The sequence below is a fragment of the Myodes glareolus genome, chromosome 5 (genome assembly GCF_982192425.1).
Source record: "Myodes glareolus chromosome 5, mMyoGla1.1, whole genome shotgun sequence".
Lineage (NCBI taxonomy): Eukaryota > Metazoa > Chordata > Mammalia > Rodentia > Cricetidae > Myodes > Myodes glareolus.
Window position 1 is genome coordinate 43,605,993 of NC_142030.1, and position 23,705 is coordinate 43,629,697.

General features: G+C 37.9%; 1 protein-coding gene across 2 annotated transcripts in view; it reads right to left on the minus strand.

Moving 5' to 3' along the window:
* The window catches only part of Znf385d (zinc finger protein 385D), a 948,781-nt gene that overhangs the window by 524,464 nt on the left and 400,612 nt on the right, over positions 1-23,705 (minus strand). The gene's annotated exons all lie outside the window — the stretch shown is intronic.

Consider the following 23,705-nt stretch of genomic DNA (forward strand, 5'->3'; position numbering starts at 1 on the left):
ATCTTCCTCCAAGATTTAGTACAATAATACAAAGCAGCATACTGCAAAGGAAGTTTCCTAATGTGGATATCACAATGTGGTTTCTGATGAGTTTTATTCTTGTTTCTGATGAAGACAAGCTTCATACATTAACAGATAAAAATGTGGTTCATGCATTAACTACCTCCAGATGCCATTCTATCAATAGCATTGTTCCTATTACTTATATTTGTAGTTTGTTTCATTCTAGTTAATTTAGAAAAATGAAAATAAATGTACATAACTATTTGCAAGATTTTATAATGTAGCATCTCCCTCATGTTGAATTTAAACGTCTCATTAGTCTTAGCTATTAATAAAACAAACCAACTAAGGTGACCAAAACAACGGATTTGTAGAAACAATATGAGATCCTCAGTGTGTGCTTTCTGGGCTGAAACATGCATTAGCTCAATTATGACATTCACTCTGTTTTCATGTACCAAGCCTTCTCAAACTTACAGCTTCTCTGTGGTAAGAATGATCTCCAAAAAGCAAAAATGGGAGAAAATACTTTCTTCCAGGCATAACCATCTTTACAGAATAAGGGCATATTCTGAGGACTATTCAAAAGATTTCACCCAAACATTCACTGCACAGACTGGATCACATGCCTCTACTCTCATCACGAGAAATTAGGAAAGAAGTTTTGATGTTCGGATTAGAACGATTTTCTATTAGGCATCATCCTCTAGGGAAGTGTCCCCTAGGAGAATGGTTGTGAATATTAACCTCAATCTAAGTGTGCTACATTTAACAGTGGTGTCAATCAATTTCTAATTCGTGATGCTGCAGCTTACTTTGTGTGACTACTATTATCAATTACTAAGCTGTAGCATGAGAAATGCCTCTTCCAATTAAAACATTTTGTCCAGGAAGAACACTAATTAAGACTTGAGAAGTTCTAAAGGGAGGGTCCTTAAGACCCTGGAAGTAAGCAGTTTACAAGTCTCAGAAAGTCCCTGAAAGTTATCAGATGTACAAGGATCCCTTATTCACCAAAATTATATAAGCAGTAAGGATAGCTTAGCAGAGTCTCGGACCCATGGAGCTACCTACAAGTCCTGTATATTTCCTAAGTTGTCCTCCATGGTGGGGGTGAACTCTTGATCATGCTGCTGCCTTTGATCATACACACTCTTGTAAGTGAACTCTCACTCACGTTATAAGTGACTCCAGTAAATTCATTGATTTACTGAGTTGGACTTTGATGGTATCATTACTTTGGTCTGTCTTCAATTTCCTGTTTGGGGTTAGTACATGTCTCCAGGGATAGTCTCACAGAACATAAGAAATAGTAAGAATGCTGTTATATATACCACAGTTCACAGTAAGGGTCTACCTACAACAGAAAATATCCAAAATAATATAAAGGTTGAGCATACTTGCTTTAGGATGTTGCTTACCTATTCTTGTCATACTGTGTTTTTTTTTAATTTTCAATTTATTTCACATACAAACCACAGTTTTTCCTTCTTCCAATCCTCCCATTCCCTTTCCCCACCTCCTTTCTACCGCCCATATTCACTCCCCAGAGAGGGTAAGGCTTCCCATGATGAGTCAATAAAGCTTGGCATATCAAGTTGAGGCAGGACCAAGTTCCTTTCTCTACATCAATGCTGAGCAAGGCATCATACCATAGGGAATGGGTTCCAAAAATAATCTAATGTGCCACAGACAGATCCTGTCCCCACTGCTAGGAGCCCTACAAACAGACTAAGTTACACAACTGTCACCCACATACAAGTGGCCTAGATTGGTCCCATGAAGATCCCAGATGTTGGTCTAGAGTCATTGATCTCCCATGAGCTAGGGTGAGCTGTCTCTGTGGCTTTCCCTGCCATGATCTTGACCCCAATTCTTGCTCATATAATTTCTCCTCCCTCTCTTCTACTGGATTTCTGGAGCTCAGCTCAGGGATTAGCTGTGGGGTCTCTGCTTCTGCACCCATCAGTTAGTGGATGAAAGTTCTAGAGTTCTAGGAAGACAATTAGAGTAGTCACTAATCTGATGACAGGAGGAGGCTAGTTCAGACACCCTCTCCAATATTGCTAGGAGCCTCACCTGGAGTCTTTGTTGTGGGCAAATAGGCATTTGCCTGGTACCAGGTTTCTCTTTCGTCCCATAAAGACCTCTTCTATCAAGATATCTCTTTCATTGTTCTCCCTCTCCATCCCTCCCCCAACTCCACCATCCTGTTCCTCATGCTCTCTGCTCCCAGCCATTCCCTTCAATAACCCCACTTACAGTTTATTGAGGAGATCTTTTCTATTTCCCGTCCTTAGGGTGAGCCATGAATCCCTCTTAAAATCTTCTTATTACCCAAAATCTCAGGGACTGTGGGTTGTATCCTGGTTATATTTTGATTTACATCTAATACCCATTTACAAGTGAGTGCATACCTTGTTTGTCTTTCTGGATCTGGGTTACCACAATAAGGATAATTTTTTATTGTTCCATCTATTTCCCTGAAAATTTCACAATAAGATTATTTTTTACCACCGAGTAATACTCTGTCATGTAAATGTACCACATTTTCTTTATTCGATTTTCAGTTGAGGAATATCTAGGCTGTTTCCAGATTCTGACTGTTATGAATAATGCTGTTATGAACATAATTAAGCACATGTCCTTGTGGTATGATTAAGCATCCTTTGGGTATATTGCTGGATCTTGAGGAAGATTGATTTTCAATTTTTGAGAAACTGCCAGACTAATTCCCATAGTGTCTATACAAGTTTTCACTCCCACCAGGAGTGGATGAGAGTTCTCTTTACTACATATCTCTCCAACATAAGCTGTCATCATCAGTGTTTTTGATCTTAGCCTTTCTGACAGGTATAAGATGGTATCTCAGAGTCATTTTGATTTGCATTTCCCTGATGATTAAATGTCTTCATTCATCTGAGATTTTTTTTATGCTGAAAATTCTCTGTATAGATCCATACCCCATTTAAAAATGGATTACTTTGTATTTTGATATCTATATTCTTGAGTTCTTTATATATTTTGGAGGTTAGTCCTCTGTCAGATGATTCTGTCCACAAGAAATTAATAGTGTATTCTATGTAGAGATATTCTCATGTCTATTACTCCCAAAATACAGAACCCATCAGTTACTAAGGATGCCTGCTTAGCATGCACCGCTTGATGTAGTAGGAGGGCCACTTGTTTGTTTCCTGGTCTTCCGACAGCTTAGACACAAAATAATCACAAATAAGCTATATGATTGAAATCCCTGCTTGGTCCATTAGCTCTAGCTTCTTATTGGCTGACTTTTAGATCTTAATTTATCCCATTTCTAGTAATCTGTGAATTGCCACGAGACTGACGCTTGCAGGGTAATGTTTGGGCATCTGTGTCTGGTAGAGTTGCATGGCTTCTCTCTGACTCTGTCCTTTCTCCAAGCATTCAATTTAGTTTTCCCTTCCTAGCTCTGTTCTACCCTACCACAGGCCTAAGACAGTTTCTTTATTAACCAATTGTATTCACAGAATACAGAGGGGAATCCCACATCATCTGGACCCATTTTCATAGATTCTGATATAGTGAGTTTGGGATCAGGCTTTAAAAGTCTACATTTCCATCAAGCTCCAAGTTGTTCACCTTACACTGTTGATGCAGACACCACATAATGTCAAGATGTGTGTTTGAACTGGTTCATTCTTTATTGACTGTGAATTAGATCATCTAACTTCACCCCTTAGAGATTCTACCTTATCACTAGTAAGATAAGCAGTCTATTAACAGTGCATTATTGCATATCTGGTGGTTTGTATTTTTCATAATAATTCTGGCATTTTGCTCTATGGAGTCCATATTTTCTTTGTTAGATTTTTCTCTGTCTATGTTTCTCACTAAAATGTTTATTTCCCCCTACACTTTAAAAGTAATCATACCATACAACCAAAAATCAAAACGCTAGAAGGTTTTTTAAATATGAAAAAAGATTGAGCCACATAAAAGAAAAAGTAGGTCAACTGAATTTCTTTCAAGAAGAACACCAGGAGAATGTGGCCTAATGTCAGGGGCTACAAATCAATTTAAGTGGTTGAGTAGCTGAAGAGAGGTGTACCTCAGTGCTGTGATGGAAACGGGCAAAAGAAAATGCAATATAAATTTAAATAGCTTATCACACAACAAGGAGGATAAAATGCTAATGAGGTTATACAAAATATTCAACTAACAGTCAAAGAAACATCTACAAAAAGAGACATGACCTGCTGTTGACAATGATAAACAGAAATGTGGAAGACACTGTGTGCTGGCAATTCTGAGGAAAGCAACTGGAATCGCTTCTCACACTACTTAGTCAATTCAACTCCAGGTGGCTAACAGAATTGAATGAGAAAGAAAATCAAATTATGGGGAAAATTGAGATATCTTCTCCAGCTATGGAAACATGATTACCTGCTTAGTTTCAGAATGAATGGGCACTATTAAGGTTTAGCTAGTGGTGATATTGTTAAAAATATATTTTTGCTTACTAGTATAATAAAGGAAAGTGAAAGAGATTCCTGAGAAAATAATCATTCAAATAATATCAGAAAAGTGACTAATGTGTAAGTTCTTTAAGTTTAGGCTTTATGGGACAAAAATAACAAAACCATGAATACATAGGAATACAAGGAAACTGATAACCCACTGAAGATGAACTGCAAAAATAATTAAACCAAGGAATTATATTGAAAAAATAAAATCAGTACTATTAATTTGATGTCAATATAAAAGACCCGTGCATGTGTAAATATACATAAATAGAATCATGATTATTGTAATCTCTTCAATAGATGGGTTGGGAATGGTCTGACAGAAGTCTTTACTGACTGGCTTTGGCTTAGACTAAATTAAAAGCTGGCTATTGCTCAGTATCACGCCTGGTGTATCTGTGGACACCATCTCACACAATTTACATGCTTGCCCCTTAGGCAGCCTTGTTCTGTTTCCTGAACCTAAGAACACGATATGGTTCAGAGAGGTTAAGTGACCTACCTTGTCTTCCCTGACATCAGAGCCTGTATTCTTCCAATTCCAATTTCAGTGTTGCCTTTGGATGATGATAATTCACAACAGAACATTAATGACTAACATTTACTGAGCATCAAGGGCCATGCTAAGCAAATTGCCTGCATTATCCCATTTAATTCTCGATGTAATATGTTATCTATTCCCATTTGTAGGAGACAAAATTAAGAGGCTATGCACAAGGTCACAAGACTATTAAATCTATGACTGATTCTGAAACCCATACACAAACCACTTCCTCAAAGTTTTGTTTATAAAACATATAAAACGAAATATAGGAAGAAATATGGTATGGTAGGGGGACACAAGCAGAGATTTCTATCAACAGACTCCAAATCTATGTGAAAGAGGAATTTTTTTATTTTATTACTGATTAAGGCACCAATGGAAATGTTCTTCCTGCTCTAAGTTAGCTCTGAATTTCCACCCAGCCTTAAATTTGGGCTCCAAATGGAATACAATTATTGTGTGAAAGACAGAAGTAAGACACAGTTAAGAATACTTGGTTCCTTGAAAATAAGATATTAAATAACTATCATTATATATGTTAGGCAATAACATGATAACATTTGGGCAAAATAATTACAAGATCAATAATACTGCAGGACCTTTACTTCAGAAAAATTTTATTCTATGTATTGTCATCCAAACTTCACAAACACGTTGCTGTTCAGTCACAGGCTTGTGGTGGCTCTTGATGCAGACGAGGGCATTGAAGCATGGCATGTCTACATGGAAAACTGTTTGGTGATGCTGTGGCTTTATTATCTAGCCATTTGATCACAAGGTATACATGGCCTAATTTGCCAAACTAGTAGCTTTTTAAAAATCTACGTACATGCCAAGCATGAAGACACAAGTTGTTACAGAAAAATCCAGATAGATAATTTAAGAGTAAAAAGAGGTGGGAAAACAGTTTAGGGATGAAGCTACCAGGTAGAAGGAAGACACAAAAGAACCCAGAACCTTTTATTAAAGATGCCATGTGGAAGTCGTGCTTTACCAATATCTGCTTTCAAAACTGGAACGGAAGTTCTGTCTTTTCATTCACTGAGTGGTAAGCTGTTGTTCTTTGCTCTCTTGGTGTCCTTGGACACACAGCACTAAACTTAGTCTTGGTGGGTAGAGAACTCCAGTGTTTGAATTATATGAATATGATATAAACATTAATATATTTATAGAATAATATAACACCTACTTGTGTTTAAAATTTCAGTCTATACTAACATTAACATTGAGTGCAAAAGCTCCCAGGGGCCCAGATTTCCTAATGACGATGTCAGTGGCTTACAGGCACCTTGCACAAAAGCTGATAAACACAGTTTATAAATCCTGATTTAACTGAGATGTGTATGATTTATGTTCTGTGTGAGGGCTGGAAATGTCAAAGGGCTTTATCTGGTTGAGACTCAATGCTGTTGTCAATAGGAAGAAGATGAATATTTGATGGGATTAAATCAAATTATAAACTTCAATTTCTCAAGTTCTTTTTTCCCCTTTCTCTACTCAGAGTGTTCAATGAAAATAAAAGGAAGATGCATTTTCAAAATGTTAATTACTGGGATATTTCAACCACCCAGAGAATATAACTATTTTTTCTATAGAATATTATTTTACTTAAGTAGCTTTACTAAATAACAGCATTTGCACTGACTTGCATTGGTCTTTTTCCTACACTTAACTACTCACTGAAAGTCTGTTTCTTTAGTTCTGACTTCATTACTGAAACTTCAGCACTGGTCTAGTGGAATGGTAACTTGATTTCTGATTAAAGTTATTTATAAGCAAACAGCCTTGGAGTGGCTTGGCAACCCCACAGCCATAAAACAACTGCACCTGTCCTGTCTGGACATAAGGTCTTAAGATCATAAAATCAATCAACTACTGAGTCATCTTTCTAAAACAGCCTGGTTTATTTTCATGATGGTGATGTGTAGAAATTCCCTAGCCCTGAAGTGACATCTTTAACAGGACCAAGGAAGTCATTTCTTTCACTCAGTGCAGATTACAGAAAAGAGGAGTGGGAATAGCTCACAGCAAACTCAAGCCATCAGTGCCAGCAAACCCAGATGCAATGCAGTGATTCAGTTGTTTGAAGTTGTGACCTGCTAACTGTTGTGGCACAGTCACACCTGTCAATCTTCGGTCTGATCAGCAAATGGCCAAGTATCTAAACACATTGTGTGACTAGTACATTTGAAGGCTGTTGTAGTAGTTTATGGGCTGGGGTGTCCTGTGTCTTGTTTGGACTAGTGATCACACTGACAAATATTTTCCTAATTTCACTGAAATAGGTTCAATTCTGTATATGGAAATAATGCCTTATTAAAGTTGTTTTTCACAAACTGACTGCTACTGATTTTGCCTTTGAATACAAACCTGTCTTGCCAAAACAACTGTAGCCATGACACCAGTTCTGAGTGAACTCTAATAAAGATTATATATAGCATTTATGACTGAGAATCCATGAGAAGGAAAGCTTCCTTCTGAGAAGTTGAAACCTGGCTAACAAAGATCTACTGACTTTATCTCCCACTCACAAAGTAAGTCATTTGGGGTTCTGAATTTCATTTCTCTCATTTGTCAAACCAAATATCGAGTACATCAGCCTGCTTGAAGTTTACCTCTCCATATGTGCACACAGCTTGTCATGAGGGAAGTAATCAAGTCAAATTTGGATATAACTTGGAAGAATGTTGTTTATATTTTATTTAAGGCAGCATCATATAGCTCAGCATGTTGACATACATCTGTAAGTCCAGCTGAGGCAGAAGGATAAAAAATGACAACATCAGTTACAAGATGAGATCCTGCCTTATAAAGAAGAAGACAAGAAAGGGAATGGAGTCTAAGATGGAGAAGAGAAGGAGGAACAGCAGGAAGAAGAGTGTAGCCCAACTTCCTTGAGATTACTGAAGACATATTCAAGACATTGTCATACAGAGAAACTTTCTGAACATGTGATGTTTACATAATAAAAAAAAAAGACAAAGTTTGCAGTTTTATTTGTGTTGAATTGAAAAAGTCACAGCTCTTTGGATTCCTTTTTTGTCTGTAAAATAAAAGGGTTAAGCCAAACACAGCCCCGTGTCATGTGCAGCCCCAACAATGAGCAACACAATCAATACTTATTCCATTAAATTGTGGTTCATAACCACAGCTTACTAAACAGATTTTGAGGGGGGAGGGAGTTTCGAGACAGCGTTTCTCCGTGTAACAGCGCAAGTTGTCTTGGAACTAGCTCTTGTATACCAGGTTGGACTTGAACTCACAGAGATCCACCTGCCCCTCCCTCCTGAGCACTGGGATTAAAGGCGAACACCACCAGCTCCTGGTTTCAGAAAAGATTTCGTTTGTTTCAATTTCTCCTGTGATGCCAGATTTAGAGAAAAAAAATATACTGACGAGAGAGAGAAAAAAATGTAGTATTTTCTCTAGGAAATCTATTAGTAAATAGTTATAGTGGAGACATATGCAGTCCCACTACTCAAAGGTAAAAGAACTAAAAGTCCCAGTCTAGGCTTAGAAAGCAGGACCCTGCCTCAACACAGACACAGAGAGACACACAGATCACACACAGATTATACACATACACACAGAGATGACACACACAAACACATACACACACAAGAGAGAGAGAAAGAGAGAGAGAGAGATAGAGAGAGAGAGAGAAAGAGAGAGAGAGAGAGAGAGAGAGAGAGAGAGAGAGAGAGAGAGAGAGAAGTTAGCTTCTTCTAGCATGTTTGATTACTCTGGTTTTTATGAAACACACACAGCCAAGGTCACACAGCTGACCCTGTGGGACATATAACTCTGACACATAACCTTGGCTGAGATTAATATTTTAGAGATAAATAATTAGAGAGAGTAGCAAGGGTTCCTCTTATCACATAAAAGCCCCATATTATCTAAGCTTCCATTGATTCGTTTACTATAGCCTGTTGGTTGCTGGCAATCCTTCTCATCTTTAAAAACAGGTGAGACCCATAATATAACACTTAAAGATATAACAACAGATTTTTCCAGGGCAGACATAGAGAAGAAAACAAAGACATGAATAAAACAAATGACAGGGTTCAGAGTATCAGGAAAATTACCTAAACCTTAAAGTAGAGGGTGAACTTTGCATGACATCCTTTAACATATTTCCCATCAGGGCCATGTGAGTTGAACATATTGTTTAAATGAGAAGCTCACCATTAGTTAAGCTCTGCAAATACACTTCTATTGGTTTTTAACTGCTAATTTATGGCCTTTGGACATTTGCTGTTTTGAGATTTTAATTTGTATTTTTATTGTTGTTCTTTTGTTTAGTTTTCCAGTTGTTTTACTTTTTTAACTGTAGCCTAAAAACTTTTGTGTATGAAAAAAGCTGATGAAGATCTGATTTCTCAAATATTCTCTAAACTCCCGAGAATCTCACACTCTTTAATTAGCTACTGGGTGAAGTATATACATAGTTTACATACTTATTTTATATCTGCTAGACAATCATGACTTTACTTGTCAAAAGGGAAGGTTTAACAAAATATCAAGATGCCAGGAGGGATCTATTAGTTTCTGTTTTAATAGAAGCCAAAGGGTTTGATCATGCAACTAAGAACTTTATGACACTTATGCTGTGGTGGCTTTTTCAAAGATGTGGCTACCACTCTGTCAGTAACGCTGTCTCCTGCTGCTGTAAGAAAATCCATTAAACTCATAAGTTTTCTAGGGTATGGTGCCACCCACAGTAGGCTTTAATCTAACTATATCAATTAACTTAATTAAGGTAATCCCACACAGACATGCCCTCAGGCTAATCTCAAGTAGACAATTCTAGACTCTTTGAAGGTGATTCTAGGTCATGTCATGTTGGCAATTAAAGGTAACCATCTGCTTCCTGATATCTAGTGGGAGGAAGAACACATACAGAAACTGCTTTAAAAGTGGATATTTAATTCTTAGATGTCTACTTAATGTTTGGCATTGAATATATACCCTTTCTTAACATGTTTATAATTGCTTCCATCTTTCTCACACCCAAATCCTTCATTCATCAGACTTCAACAAATTTAGTCATTTGTTTCAGTTCATAATATACATAAAATTGTTCTTGAATTATAATGCAAACACTAACAATAAAATGACATAAAATTTTTTTTTGGTTTCTGGCTTTTGGATTTTTTTTTTAAATGTTTAATGGCTACAAAGTTTCACTCTGGGAAAATGAGGAGGTTTCCAGAGGAGAGTGATAGCAGCAATGTAACAATGTAACATCACAGAAGAGAAAAGGCATCTCCAGAGATGTACGGGTTAAAGCTTGTCAGAAGACAGGAAATGTCTTTAAGTGAGCAAGACAAAAGCTAAGCTATACGCCAAAGATCCATTTAGGTGTTAAAATAACTTTTCAGTTCAAGGAAATGATTACTATAAAACAAAGATAAGGGGACGGATATATGGTTCGGATGAGACTGTATGAAAATAGTGACATTCTGCTTTACTTGCTTATGTGGTTTACTAGATCTTCATTTTGTTTGAATAATAAAATAACATGTCTAAGTATTTAAATCTTCTTGAAATATGGTCTCATATAGTCCAGGATGTCCTTGAACTTCTGAACTTCCTGTCGTCATCTCCTGAGTGATGGAATTATGGGATTGTGCCACCATGACTGAGTTTTATGCAGTAATGGGGATCAAATCCAGAACTCTGCTCAAGCACTCTCACAACTGAATTACATACCCAGGATTCAAGCATTGACTTTTTATTAGGCATTTCATTATCTTGATTCTGTTGTCTATCATGCACAATCTTATATTACAATTTGGCTGTGCAATTTGCTTTGTCTGTTCTTTATTCTTAGATATGAATAATTTATATTCCTAAAATTGCTGTTACTCATTTTCATGCCCAATGTTAGCTTCATGAAGATTGATTTTAGTGACTGCCTGAAGGATTTTTACCTATGGTTGGGCCTCTGAGTTATGTTCACTTCTATAGATGATTCCTGCCATTCATTTCCAAGTTTAGGAATTGATATTTGTCTAAGAAAGATGCAGCTATTTCAGTTAAATAGTATGTTTAAATGAAAAGAACAAGAGATTGTATTTTATATTTTATGTACAGTGAGACATTTGGCTGACCAATGTTAAAGACGTGGAGAACCACAGTTTTATACAAGACAAAGAATATTCCTGTATTACATTGATAAGTGTGAGAATATGGCTGGCTATGGCAGATACTGTGCAAAAGAAAGGACAATGAACTGGCAAGCAACACAGTTCTAATTAAAACTTACATGAAATAAAAAATAAAGATAACCATCAAACTCATCAAGGTAGACTTGGATACAATGATTCCTCTGCTCTTTCTATCTGACATGAGAAACTGTGAAATGTCTACCATTTTCTAACCAAGTCAAGGCTCTGAGTAATTCCACATGAATAGTTAAAAGAGTGTCTTTGTTTGGGTTTTTATTGCTGAGTAAATACACCGTGACAACTGTGGGGTCCCACAGATGAGAGGCTTTTCCACCTTGACCAGAGATCACAGAGTTTGAGCTTATTTTCGCTCTTTCAAAGATGTTAACAAAAGATGTGGCTACAAACAAGAGATTTTGACCTAGGATATGGTTAATTAGTATCTTGCGTATAGAGGTGAATCTGTTCCACCTGCACCAAAGTCAGAGAATTCAAGTCTATTCTTTATATCATGTTAATGAAGTCTGTTGCCTTGCTTTTCCACTTTTGAAGTGAAGTATATAAGCATGTGGAAAATAAAAGTGGGTGGTTCAATATTCACTGAATTTCCTACCCAATGTTGTTTTGTGTTCCTGCCTCTTATTTCTTTCATATCTCTGTTCCTTTTGTTTAATAATTCTAATCTTCTTGCTCCTTCCCTGGAATGTGCAAATTTCATCAAGGCTGAACCCTGATAAATGTCACCCCAACATGTAGCTTACAATAGACCACAGCAACTCTTATAAGGAAAATATTTAATTGCAATGGCTTGCTTATAGTTTCAAATGTTCGGTCCACTGTCATCATGGCAGGGAGCATGGAAAAACATAACAAGACATGGTGCTGGAGAAGTAGCTGAGAGTCCTACATCTTGCGGGCAAGAGGAAGTTGACTGAGATATTGGGTCGTATCTTTAGCATAGGAAACTTCAAAGCCTGCCTCCACAGTGAGATGCTTCCTCTACCAAGGCCATACCCCCTCCAACAAAGCCGCACCACCTACTAGTGCCACTCTCTATAAGATTGTGGGGGGCACCCAAGGTCCAAATGAGGAGCAGAAGGAGGAAGAACATGAAAAAGGAAATCAGGACTGCGAGGGATGCTATCACCCACTGATACAAGGGAACGGATCTAATGAGAGTTTACCAAGGCCAGTTGGACTGGGACTGAACGAGGACGTGATCTAACCAGATTCTCGGAATTTGGCCGGATTCTCTGAATGTGGCTGGCCCGAAGTCTTTCTGAAAAGCCATTGACTATGATACTGGGACTTGTTTCCTCTGCATATACTGGATTTTGGGGATCTAGTCTGTTTGGATACTCACCTTCCTGGACCTGGAGGGAGGGGGGAGGAACTTGAACTTCCCACAGGGCAGGAAACCCTGACTGCCCTAAGGGACGAAGAGGGAGGAGGAGAGGGAGTGGGGGGAGTGGGAGGGTGTTGGGAAGAGGGGCGGAAATGGAAACTTTAATAATTTAATAAAATTTACTTTAAAAAAATAGTAAAAAAAAAAAGATTGTGGGGGGCATTAACTACATTCACACTACCACAAACAGTAAACTAAGTCTGACCTTTTCAAACAAGTAATCATTCTATGTAGGAAATGATGTATTTAAACCTACTTTCTAGTTATACCTCCACTGGGAGCATCTTTAGAAATAGCAAAACCAGCAGTGACGTATTTCTCTTTGTGCACAGCAGCTGCACAGTGACTCATGTATTTTTAGTTTGTAGCATCCATTCAGATCTGTGTCTTTTTTTAGGTTAAACCCTGACTGCTTGAGAGGTCAAAGCCCTAATTTGACCATAACCTTAATAACCATTCACTCTGGGTCTCACCACCTATCCATGGCTTCACTCTGGTTCTCAGAATCTAATTCTATCTTACCACCTATGTTTGGCATGAAGGACATGGTGATTTTAGAGTAATTTCAGTTCTTGAATCTTCTTTCTTCCTACACATGATGGTTCAGATTCTTTTAAGGTATCACCCAGAAGCCTGTCTTCAGTTTCCTGGGCTCTTTTCCCTCAGCCATGGGCTGGCATTACTCTAAGCTCAATGACTTCCAAACCACAAGTTCATCCAGAGTGTTGGGTTGTTTGGTAGCTCTTCATAGGTGTTTGATTACCAATATCTACTATTGCTTTTATGTCATATGATCTTTTGGGGGACCACATGGTTCTACCCGTCTCTGCTACTGGTATGAGAACTTTTTGTCTAGCCAAATGGGCCCTTACATCTCATTACTCATGTGAAAACAATGTGACCACACATTTGCTCTAACCTCCCAGGATATAGACTAACAATGGTCTTTATTGTGGTAATTTGACACTTGAATCTTTTGAAAAGTATATTCCCACATCAACATTGTCTATTAGAAATAATACCTACTAAGCTATTCATTTCTATATTTTAAACTTTTAGAAAGAATAGTTGTTATCTATGTATGGGTGCGTACATGTGCATGCACGTATGATGATAATGGTGAGCATGTGGAAGGACATGTCTGCATATAATAGTATGTGGTGTGTGAAGGTCGTAATTCCTTGACAGAGTTGATGCCGTCTTTATACCTTTATGTATTGTCTAAGAATAAACTTCAGATTAACCAGCTTGTCCAACAAAAATCTTTAAATGCTGTGATATTTCACTAGTCCAATGTTCTCTTAATCTCATGTCTCCTTTACTTTGCATTGGATGTTCAATAAAATTAATTTTGTTGAAATTAAGGATATATATATACATATATATATATATGATATAAAATAAGCATAGTTATGGCTCTATCATCTACAAGCACAACTAATATTGTGGTCTTTTCCCCCTACAATCTATGAGTACTCATTATTACAAAACAGCAATTTTATCCTTTAAAATCACTTTTTTCTTCTGTAAGAAAATCCATTTCCATATCAATATGTATAATTTTCTCACATCTTTTTAATAGACAAATGACATTTCACTCTCCAAAAGACCATATTTGAGTGCAACACCTTATGGCTAGAATTTAGGCATTTTCTATTTCTTATAATCATAAATGGCACTGCAGTTGACATTTTGACGATAAATGTACATGAGTCAAATTAGCCCCTGACATGTCACCAGTTGTGTACTTTAAGACTGACTGATGCCCAGTGCCATTTGCAGGAAGCTTTTTCTTAGAGCTTATTGTCTACCAGTACACCCAATACTCTTACTGTCCACATCACCATTCAATATTCTCAGTTGATTTCCAATATTTGACACTAAAATATTAAAAAGGATGATCACTCTTAATGATTGAAAGTTGCTGTGGGCTGTCCACATCATGGTTTCTCCCACATAAACGCTGACATCAGAATTTTAGGAAGTTAAACACAGTCAGAAGTTTGAGTCCCAGAAGATTCCATAAGATTGCACAATGAAAGGACTGCACATTTGAAGACCTTCCTCATGGAAAGATAAGTAGAGCAAAGGAATGAAGACAATGAGGAGACTGAAATCATCAATACTGAAGATAAAAAGTATTGCTTAATACATGACTGATATAAACATGGAAAAGAGTTGTCTGAATTTTTATACTTCATTTTAAGATTTAAAACAGAGAGGGAAACTGATGAGATGGAAATGCAAGTGGGAATGTATAATATATGAATGAATTAAGGAAAAAAGTAATGAAGGTTGGAGAGATGGCTCAATGTTTAAGAAGACATGTTGCTCTTAAAGAGGACCATAGATAGACTTTAAGCATCCAGTTCAAGTGGTTCAAATCTGCCCATTACTCCAGCTCCAGGGAATCTGTCACCCTCTCTTGGGCTTATGGGTGCTGCACTTACGGGTATATCCACACAAGCAGCATGCATGCAATACATAGTTAGAAACAGAAAGAAATACTTAGAGCAATGGAAGAAAAAAAACCATAAAAACAGAGTATGATGCTGCACTGTGGACAGGAAACGGCTCAAATGATGTTACCAAAGAAGTGGGTATCTCTTCTGTGGACAGTGGGGCTGCGCTGTTTTTTATGCTTCTATTCTCACAAAACAAACCCTTCATATTTTAACCCTTGTGGTTAAAGAAAGTCACAGGGCACCAACAGTTTACCTTATAGAGGAGGAGGTAAATGTGAACCCTTCTAATAGGCTGAGCTCTTTGAAAAAAGTTGAGGTATAAGCTGAAGGGTCAGTCATGGTGGAAGGTTAGCAACTTACATGGTGGGCTCCTCACACATGCTGTGACAGACAAGTCATGGCCGTTACAATGACACAGATTTGGCATGACTCTGTGGTGATGGACAGAATCTCAGTCTGGCAGAGGATAGATAATATTGGCAAAGATTTACCATTCAATGCCTCACCATTATGGGGTGCAGGAAGGACACGTAGCATAGTAGTTTATAACATTTTTGCAAATCATTAACTCTGAGCATGAGCATCTACATGCCAATCTTCTGACTATCTGTTATTAGAAACCACATAGTATAACTTCAGAATGTGAGTTACTTTGCCTATGAGGCAGTTTTATTTCACAGACTTAAGATTTTTTTCTCCTTCTATAAAAGTCACAAAAGAAACCTCTCAAATACTTTAAAAAATAAAAGATTAGACAGCAGTGGTGCGGTTTCCGAGGTTTATATTTTTTCCTAGAGGTCTCATTGTCTAAACAGAGAGTTCATTGCTCATTGATGGTGCCAGTGTTGAAAACACAGATGCTCTCTTTCCTTGAATAGCATCTCTTTGAACAGGGACGGCTGTGTCCTGTGAGTTGTGAGTTCATCCGAATATAATGCGGCTCACATATGGAGGCAATCACACTCTGTTTTTGGAACCACTTGACAGAGCTCTATCACTGCACAGAACATATGCTTCCTCTCTCCCTCCCCCTTCTCCCGTGGCAAGGATCCCATTAACAACACAAAAGGACAATGATTGGTTGGAAACCTGGAAATGCATCATCTTCTGCTGTGTCTGAATGGGGTGAAAGGGAGGAACTGTGCTGATCATGATACAGAAGTCTGGTCTCCAGCTTAAGTGCAGGCTGGGGACATTAATGGTAAAATCCTCATTTGAAACATAGCTGAACACAATGTCCAATTTGGACACAATTTCCAAGTTTGAAAGAGAGGCTGTTGGTGGCTGTTCATAGAGACTCATCTTTAAGTAACTTGGTCCAGACTCCGCAGAAAGTTCCCAAAGTCACCATTCTACCTCTTGCAACACTGAAGCGGGGATGGGTCAGTTTTGTTTGTCTAGGACAGAAACACTGTATATGGATTGTGAGGACAGATCCTAGATGTTTAATTCTGAAATTGCTATGAAGATTCATTAAATGAATTTCTGGCTTCCTAACTAGAAAGTGGAATTTCCAATGAGACTGCACAACGGCCAATGGAAAATTGAGAACACTTATGCAGGAATGTTCTGAACAGGCTGAACATTTACAAATGAATCTTTAGGAGCAATGTATCATTATTAGCAAATAGAATAGATTTTACAGTGAACCAGCACACAAAGTAGGCTGTTGAAGAATTATAAACTCCTTTTCCATACCTGTGTTACATAGTTAACAGTTGTGTTTCAAAGTAATATATAGGTCTACCTAGCTAGAGGTAAAACATGCATGATCTACAAAATACACACATACAAACTACCAGACACCTTTCTTCTGCACAATATCACTGTTCCCCTCCACTTTGTGACAGGACTGTTACATTGGCCAGAGCGTCCGGACTGGAGGGCTCCATTCACTATTGAGTACACTTGTGAAACATGACACTGCAAGCCATTACACTTATTTTATGAGTTTATTTTTAGATTCCATATACTTAAAACAGTAACCAGCTGTTTGGAAAAAAAGAAGACACTTTATTTTTTAAAAATTAAGATGAAATTCAGCAAGAAGGCTTAGTAGGTCAAAGCGCCTGCTTGCAAGCCTGCCAACCTGAGTTTAAACACTGGGCTCATGTGGTTGATGGAGAGGAACGACTTCTAGAAGTTGTCCTCTGATCTTGAATGCACCTTGGCATGCATGCATGTGCGCTCTCTCTCTCTCTCTGTCTCTCTCTCTCTCTCTCTCTCTCTCTGTCTCTCTCTCTCTCTCTCACACACACACACACATATATATATATACACACACACACACATTTATATACCCCTTAATAGGTAAATAAGTATAATAACAATTTTAATGTTTTTAAGACAATAATCTTGAAATTCCTCTTCTAATCAGTATTAAGATTCCAGTATTAACTTCTCTAAAACTTAAAAAAAAACAAAACAAGCAAACAAACAAATAAAAAAACTGTATTGCTTGCTTCCAGATAAAACTGTGTTAAGTAAAAATTATTATCTTTGGGAGATTACTTTAACTGTCATTTTAAAATTATGAAGTTGGGCGTCATGACGCATGCCTATAACTCCATATCTTTGGAGGCTGAAGAAAGAAGATCCAGAGTCAGCTGCTGCTTCAGTTGTGTTACAAAACCCTTGCCTCAAAAGAGGAGAAGAAAATGATAAATTGGTTTTGTTCAAAAAGTCAAATGCTTTGAGAGATTAACTAGAAAACTGGAAACCTATTCAGTCTCCAACAAACACTGCATCTCATGTGTCCTAATATCCACGGTTTGTAATTAGATCTATAAAGCCAAACTGTGAATGCAGAGAACTCAGGATGACAGAACCAGACAAGAAAAGCTGAAGAGAGCTTATTAGAGAATAGTGGTAAGAAAACTGCATTAATTCCTAGGAGGAAGAGATGGCATTGAGAAATGAATGGCTTAATTCCAAAGTGCACAGGAAATAAAACCTTTAAGATGAAATTTATTTTTAGAGTTTCACATCTAAATATTGGACATTTACTTGTTTCATGTCAGAAACAGGCTCTGTATTAAGCATGTGTAAATAAGTATATATATCCGATATACTATTTTCTAAATTTTCTAGTATTATGAACACACATAGTACATGATATACTGGGAATAGGTATTAATGAGAAGAAACAAAACATCTAAAAATCAAACATAATATTGAAACATATTAACTCAAACCATTTTGCTATTTTTTCCTTCTATGGCTTTTTTTTCCCAAGTCTTAATATGTAACCCAGGCTGGCCTTCTAACTGACAATGATCCTATTGCCTTAGCCTCCTAAGTGCTAAGATAGGCCATGATGTCTGGCTTAAAATAATTTTTTAATACTAATGACTCTGAAAATTGGAAATATGTTGACAATTATCTAACCCAACAAAAGTAATTGGTTCTTTGATATAAGAATCTATAGATTCACAGGATGTCATTTCTTTACTCATTAAACATTGCAGAAAATATCAGGAAGGATTTTTAGAAGGTTCTGAAGAATGTCAAAGGGAATGTGAAGTCATCCCGGCCGGCAGGTATCCTGCTGACACTGTGCTCACTGTGCTATGGGCCTGCTGTGAGGAGGTGGCAGAGGTGAGGACCTATCCTGCTCATGACATTTAGCAGATGTGTGACCCTAGGCAAGCCGCCATGTCCTTACGACCCTTTATCTGTGGTATGGCCAGATCCCTGAGCTCTTTCTTCTAAGCTTCTTCTCATCCTCAAGTCTCCTGGGGGGTAGAAAGTTATAGAAGCTGTATGCGCTCAGCACCCCGGCGAGAAATAGTTGGTTCCATCACAAGTTGTGCAGTTATGGCCATTAAAATCTGTTTCATAATTTTCTTAAAGTATTTGTCAATGCTATTTCCTGAAATAACATATAAAATGAGAAATAATAGCGACGTCACAGTAACTGTAGGTTCTTATTCCCATTAAATTCTATTAGATGATTTCTATGTTAAAATTACTTGCTGCTAAGTTATTTTACTAAATCAAATAGGACAGGCATAGTTGTCATGTGTCTGTAACAGAAATGAATTATGTTCAACAGTCACTGAAATGTGTTGAAAGACAAAATGCAAGATAAGTCTTTAAAAAACCCAAAGAACTATTATTTTTCCTATACTTAATAATGTCAGAGAAGAGGGTATAATTATAGTTGGTTGTTAATACACCAACCCCAAAGTAAATTTAAAAACCAATTTTCACTTTGAGAAGTAAAATTCACATGAGGCTTGTAAATCTGTGGGAAACCACATCTGGAGTAAGCATGATTAACCTAGTTTCTTTTCTATCATGTGTATATTCCTGGTACATTTACATGTATGTGCATATGCACACCTTGCTTTGTCTCCACAACTGATGGAGAGCTGTGCTGTCACAAGCTGCCCCTTCTTAATTATGCCTCTGTCTTGAAAGTTCTGTGCCAATGCTGCTTAACCTGGATATTAACACTGCTCCCTATGTTCTCATTTGGAAACATTAAGGCAAAGTGGTCCACACACTGATGGCAGTGAGTCTGACAAAGTTACCTTTCCGTCATAAACAGACTTCTGGTGGACTTGCGGGCAGTTCATGGGTAACATCACTTATTAACAAGATTTCCTTTGATGCTATTTAGAGACAGGAGATACTCCTGAGTAGCATGGTCCTTTGTTGGTAATCAATGACAAAGTATAAATGTGAACCCATGCAGAAGAAGCTAAACTTAAAACACACACACTGCCGTTGCCATGTGGACTGTTCTCTGATGCACGAAGGGCAGGAGACAGATGTGAAATCACACATCAGTAAAAAACTTAATACCATAATAGAAAAGCATGATATTAAAGATTTATCATTAGCACTCCCATTGTCCTTGTGAAGCTAAAACATGGAGAAATTTTAACTAACTGTGATATACTCTATAACACTCTGACAGTAAATTATCTTACACACAGGCCTTAGTTATCCAGACAGGTTGACAGATCGGCTTTGCCCCCCTGTTGTCTTCACTTGGTCTCTTTAATGATTCTGAACAAACTGACTCTAGCTGAGGAAGTGATAAAGGGTCAGTTATATGTACAAATATTTTAATATTTTTAAATTATTTGTATTCATGCATGCTTGTGAGGAGGCACGTACACATGCTAGCAGGTGACAAAGAAGTTGGAACACCTGTAAGAAGGATCACCTGTTACAGGGTGCTATGGGTCAACTGACGTGGATGCTGGATACCAAATTTAGGTCCACTTGAAGAGCAATAGGTGCTCTGAACCACTGAGCTAAGTCTCCAGCTCCAGCATTTATTACACACACATATCACACACATACACACACACACACACACACACACACACACACACACACACACACACCTCTTAAGCTGTTTTGGATCCATTGGCTTCCATAACCAATAAATTGAAATGGTACTGACAACAGTGTTCTGGGTGGAAACCATTATGGATTCACAGAACCTGAAGCTGTAAACATGGGTCCTGCAACAAGGCTCTGCACCAGGTCCTCTGCGTCTACATTAGCTGGTATTTGTGTGGACTCCTAACTGAAGGGTCTGTGTGTTTCTGACTCTTCTGCTGCTCTTGGGACTCATTTTCTGCTATTGGGTTGGCTGGCCCAGCCTTGATATAAAGGCATTTGGCTTGTTTTATTGTATCTTGTTTCATTGTGTTGGTTGATGTCTCTTGTGGGCCTTATCTTTTCTGAAGGGAAACAGAGGTGGAGTGTATCTGGGGGCGTGGGGAGTTTGGAGGAATCTCAGCGGCGTGGAAGGAGAAGAAAATGCAGACAGAATGTCTGATGTGAGAGAAGCATTATTTTTTCAGTTAAAGAAAAGGAAAAGAAAGAAAAATGCATTCCTGAGGAGTAATGTTGTTGCTGTTGTTTTGTTTTGTGTTCTGTTGTTTTGGATGACTCTCACTTTTAAGAGGATAGTGGACACTATCCACACTGGGCAAGGATTTTGGAATAGTACTTTAGATGAGGGATTGACCAAACTGACTCCAGCAGGGTAAGTGATTATTGCTGCCAGTGTGAAATGTTTGCTCATTCCTCACTAGTAGACTAAATCCTTGTGGTCCTGGGTGCTGACATAGTAGGGAAGTCAATGGCTCTTATAACTGACTGTGGTGGATTGAAAGAAAATGGACCCCAGAGGGAGGTGCAGCTTTGAAGGAAGCATGTCACTGTTATCATTTTGCTGACCTCCCATATCACCTCTGTATCTTGTCCCTTTAAGAGAAAAGCTCCACCCACCCCCCAATCTCTCCACCCCAACCCCCACCACCCCTGCCCTTCCTGCCTTAGCCTAGCTAGGCGAGCTGATCTCCTGCCTTCTTTCCTCCTCTCCCCTCCTCTTCTGAAAAGTTAACTACTGCTTCCTTCCTTTCTTCCCTTCCCCCACCCTCCCTCAGTCTTTCTTCTTTCTCACCTCTCTCTTTCCTCTTTCTCTTTCCCCCCTTCTCTCTCTCCCCTCCCCTCAGTAAACCCTTATTCTAACACCATTCCCAATACACACTAAGTAAACTCTATACCCAAGCTCTATCCAAAGGACACACTTATCTGTCTCCCATCCGACCTGGTGTCCCACCCGCCAGGGGACTTGCCAGTGTCTGCCACCGAATGTCTTTCAACTGCAGAGGGGGGCTTTGCAGTCTCACGTATGCTCAAAGCATGTTTAGTGAGTCAGATCACTTTCTGTAACTCTTGGCTCAAGATATAAGGACTCTCAGCTGTGACACCATCTGTGCCTGCATGCTGCCTTGCTTCCCACCATGACAATAATGGACTAAAGCTCTGAACTGTAAGTGAGCCACCACAATTAAATGTTTTCCTTTATAAGAGTTGCCATGATCATGGTGTGTCTTCACAGCAATAGAAACCCTAAAACACCTTGAAACCTGATGTACCAAAAAAAAAAAAAAACCGCCTATATCTTTTCCATGCAACCCAGTTCTTCCAAGTTACATATCTACCAGTGTTTGAAATGACTGATTTGAAATAACAGAAAGACCCTGTCATTCATTCTATTTCCCGAGAGTCTAATAAGTGCTGCTCACACATACTTTTGCTTATCATTCACTGAAAGGCATTTACTGAGAGACTGGTATATTCAGGTATTATAACTGCTCTTAAAATGATGGCATTTAATATTTTGATATAAAAGTTAGATTTATATAAACAAGCATCCATATCATTCTGCTTATTTCACAGAACTAGCCCATCAAAAGCCTGGTCTTCATTAAAATGTAAAAGGAAAGATGTTTGCTGCTCCTGGTGTTCATACAGAGTCTATTGTGATTTTTGTTAAAAGTAGAAGAAGAGTGTGAGAACTACTTTGCTTTCCCAAGCAAGATCATAACTAACTTGCAGGGGATTAGCAATCCCCTTGGCTTGTCCCTCCCAACAGCCAATTGACACCGTTTGGTCACAAAACTAAACCATCTTCGATGCAGGCCATCTCTCTAGATTTCCTCATCACTAGCTGGTAAAATTAAGCAAAGATTTTTTTTTTTTTTTTGTGGACATTTTTACTTATAACCACACCAACACGAACTCCAAAGTTGTCTGTTTGTAGGATGTAGGCTTTCCTGCAGGGTGCACAGACTTGCATCTTCTTTCCTATATGTCTCCCTGTGAGACAATAAAGCACAGATCCCTGTAGGAAGAGGATTCCATTAACTTAAGGCCTACCACCTGCCTCCCATATGAGCCTAATATAGGAAAGAAACCATCCCTTTATTCTTCTAACTCTTTAAATAAAACCAGCTCTAGAGTTTTCATACAAGGATAAACCTAAGCATGACTGATCATGGCACCAGAGGGTGGAAGTAGGGAATTGGCTAATGCTCCAGGTTATGCTTTAGAGATATGCTTCAATGTTTGTGAGTAAATTATCTTTAAATATACTTAAACTATTCTGCCTCTAATCCATCTCTTATTCAGGGCTTCTATTTGCTTCTTTTTTTTCCAGTTCTTATCTCCTTTTTCAAATATTGAACTAATGAAAATGTATGCAATTAAACCTTTCCTTATTTTATCATGTTCTTGGCAAAAGATCCTATCAGTGAAACCTCATTCAAATATCTCATTAAAATTCAGTCCCCAGATGAGCAAACTTAATTGGCAGGAAGTCAAAATACATAATTATTTAAATTATGAATGTTCTAGAAACAGGAGATTATGATAAATGGCATCCATTTATCTAGTACAGTTCCATTTTGTTGAATTTATAATAAATATTCTACATTGTTGCTGACACCACAAGGCTTTTATCCCTCATTTAAGATATTTTAAATGCCCTTAGGTTTATTTGCATTGGGAAGCAAGAAGATAAAGATTTTCTTTGACCAAAACGTTGAGATCATGATTAACGATATTGTGATAAATTATTGTGTTCTTTAACACAGACTGTTTTGAATATAAAAATAAGTAGCAGCCAAAAACTTTTCAGTAATGCAAAGTTATTAAGTGTGCAAATGCCACAGTCATAAAAGATAGTTGGAGACTGATTAATTAACTAATGTGAGTAACCCAAACCACATGTGACAGGATCCAGAGAGTGAGAATTACTTTAAGATTTGAGAGAAACACAAAAAAAATCACATGGTT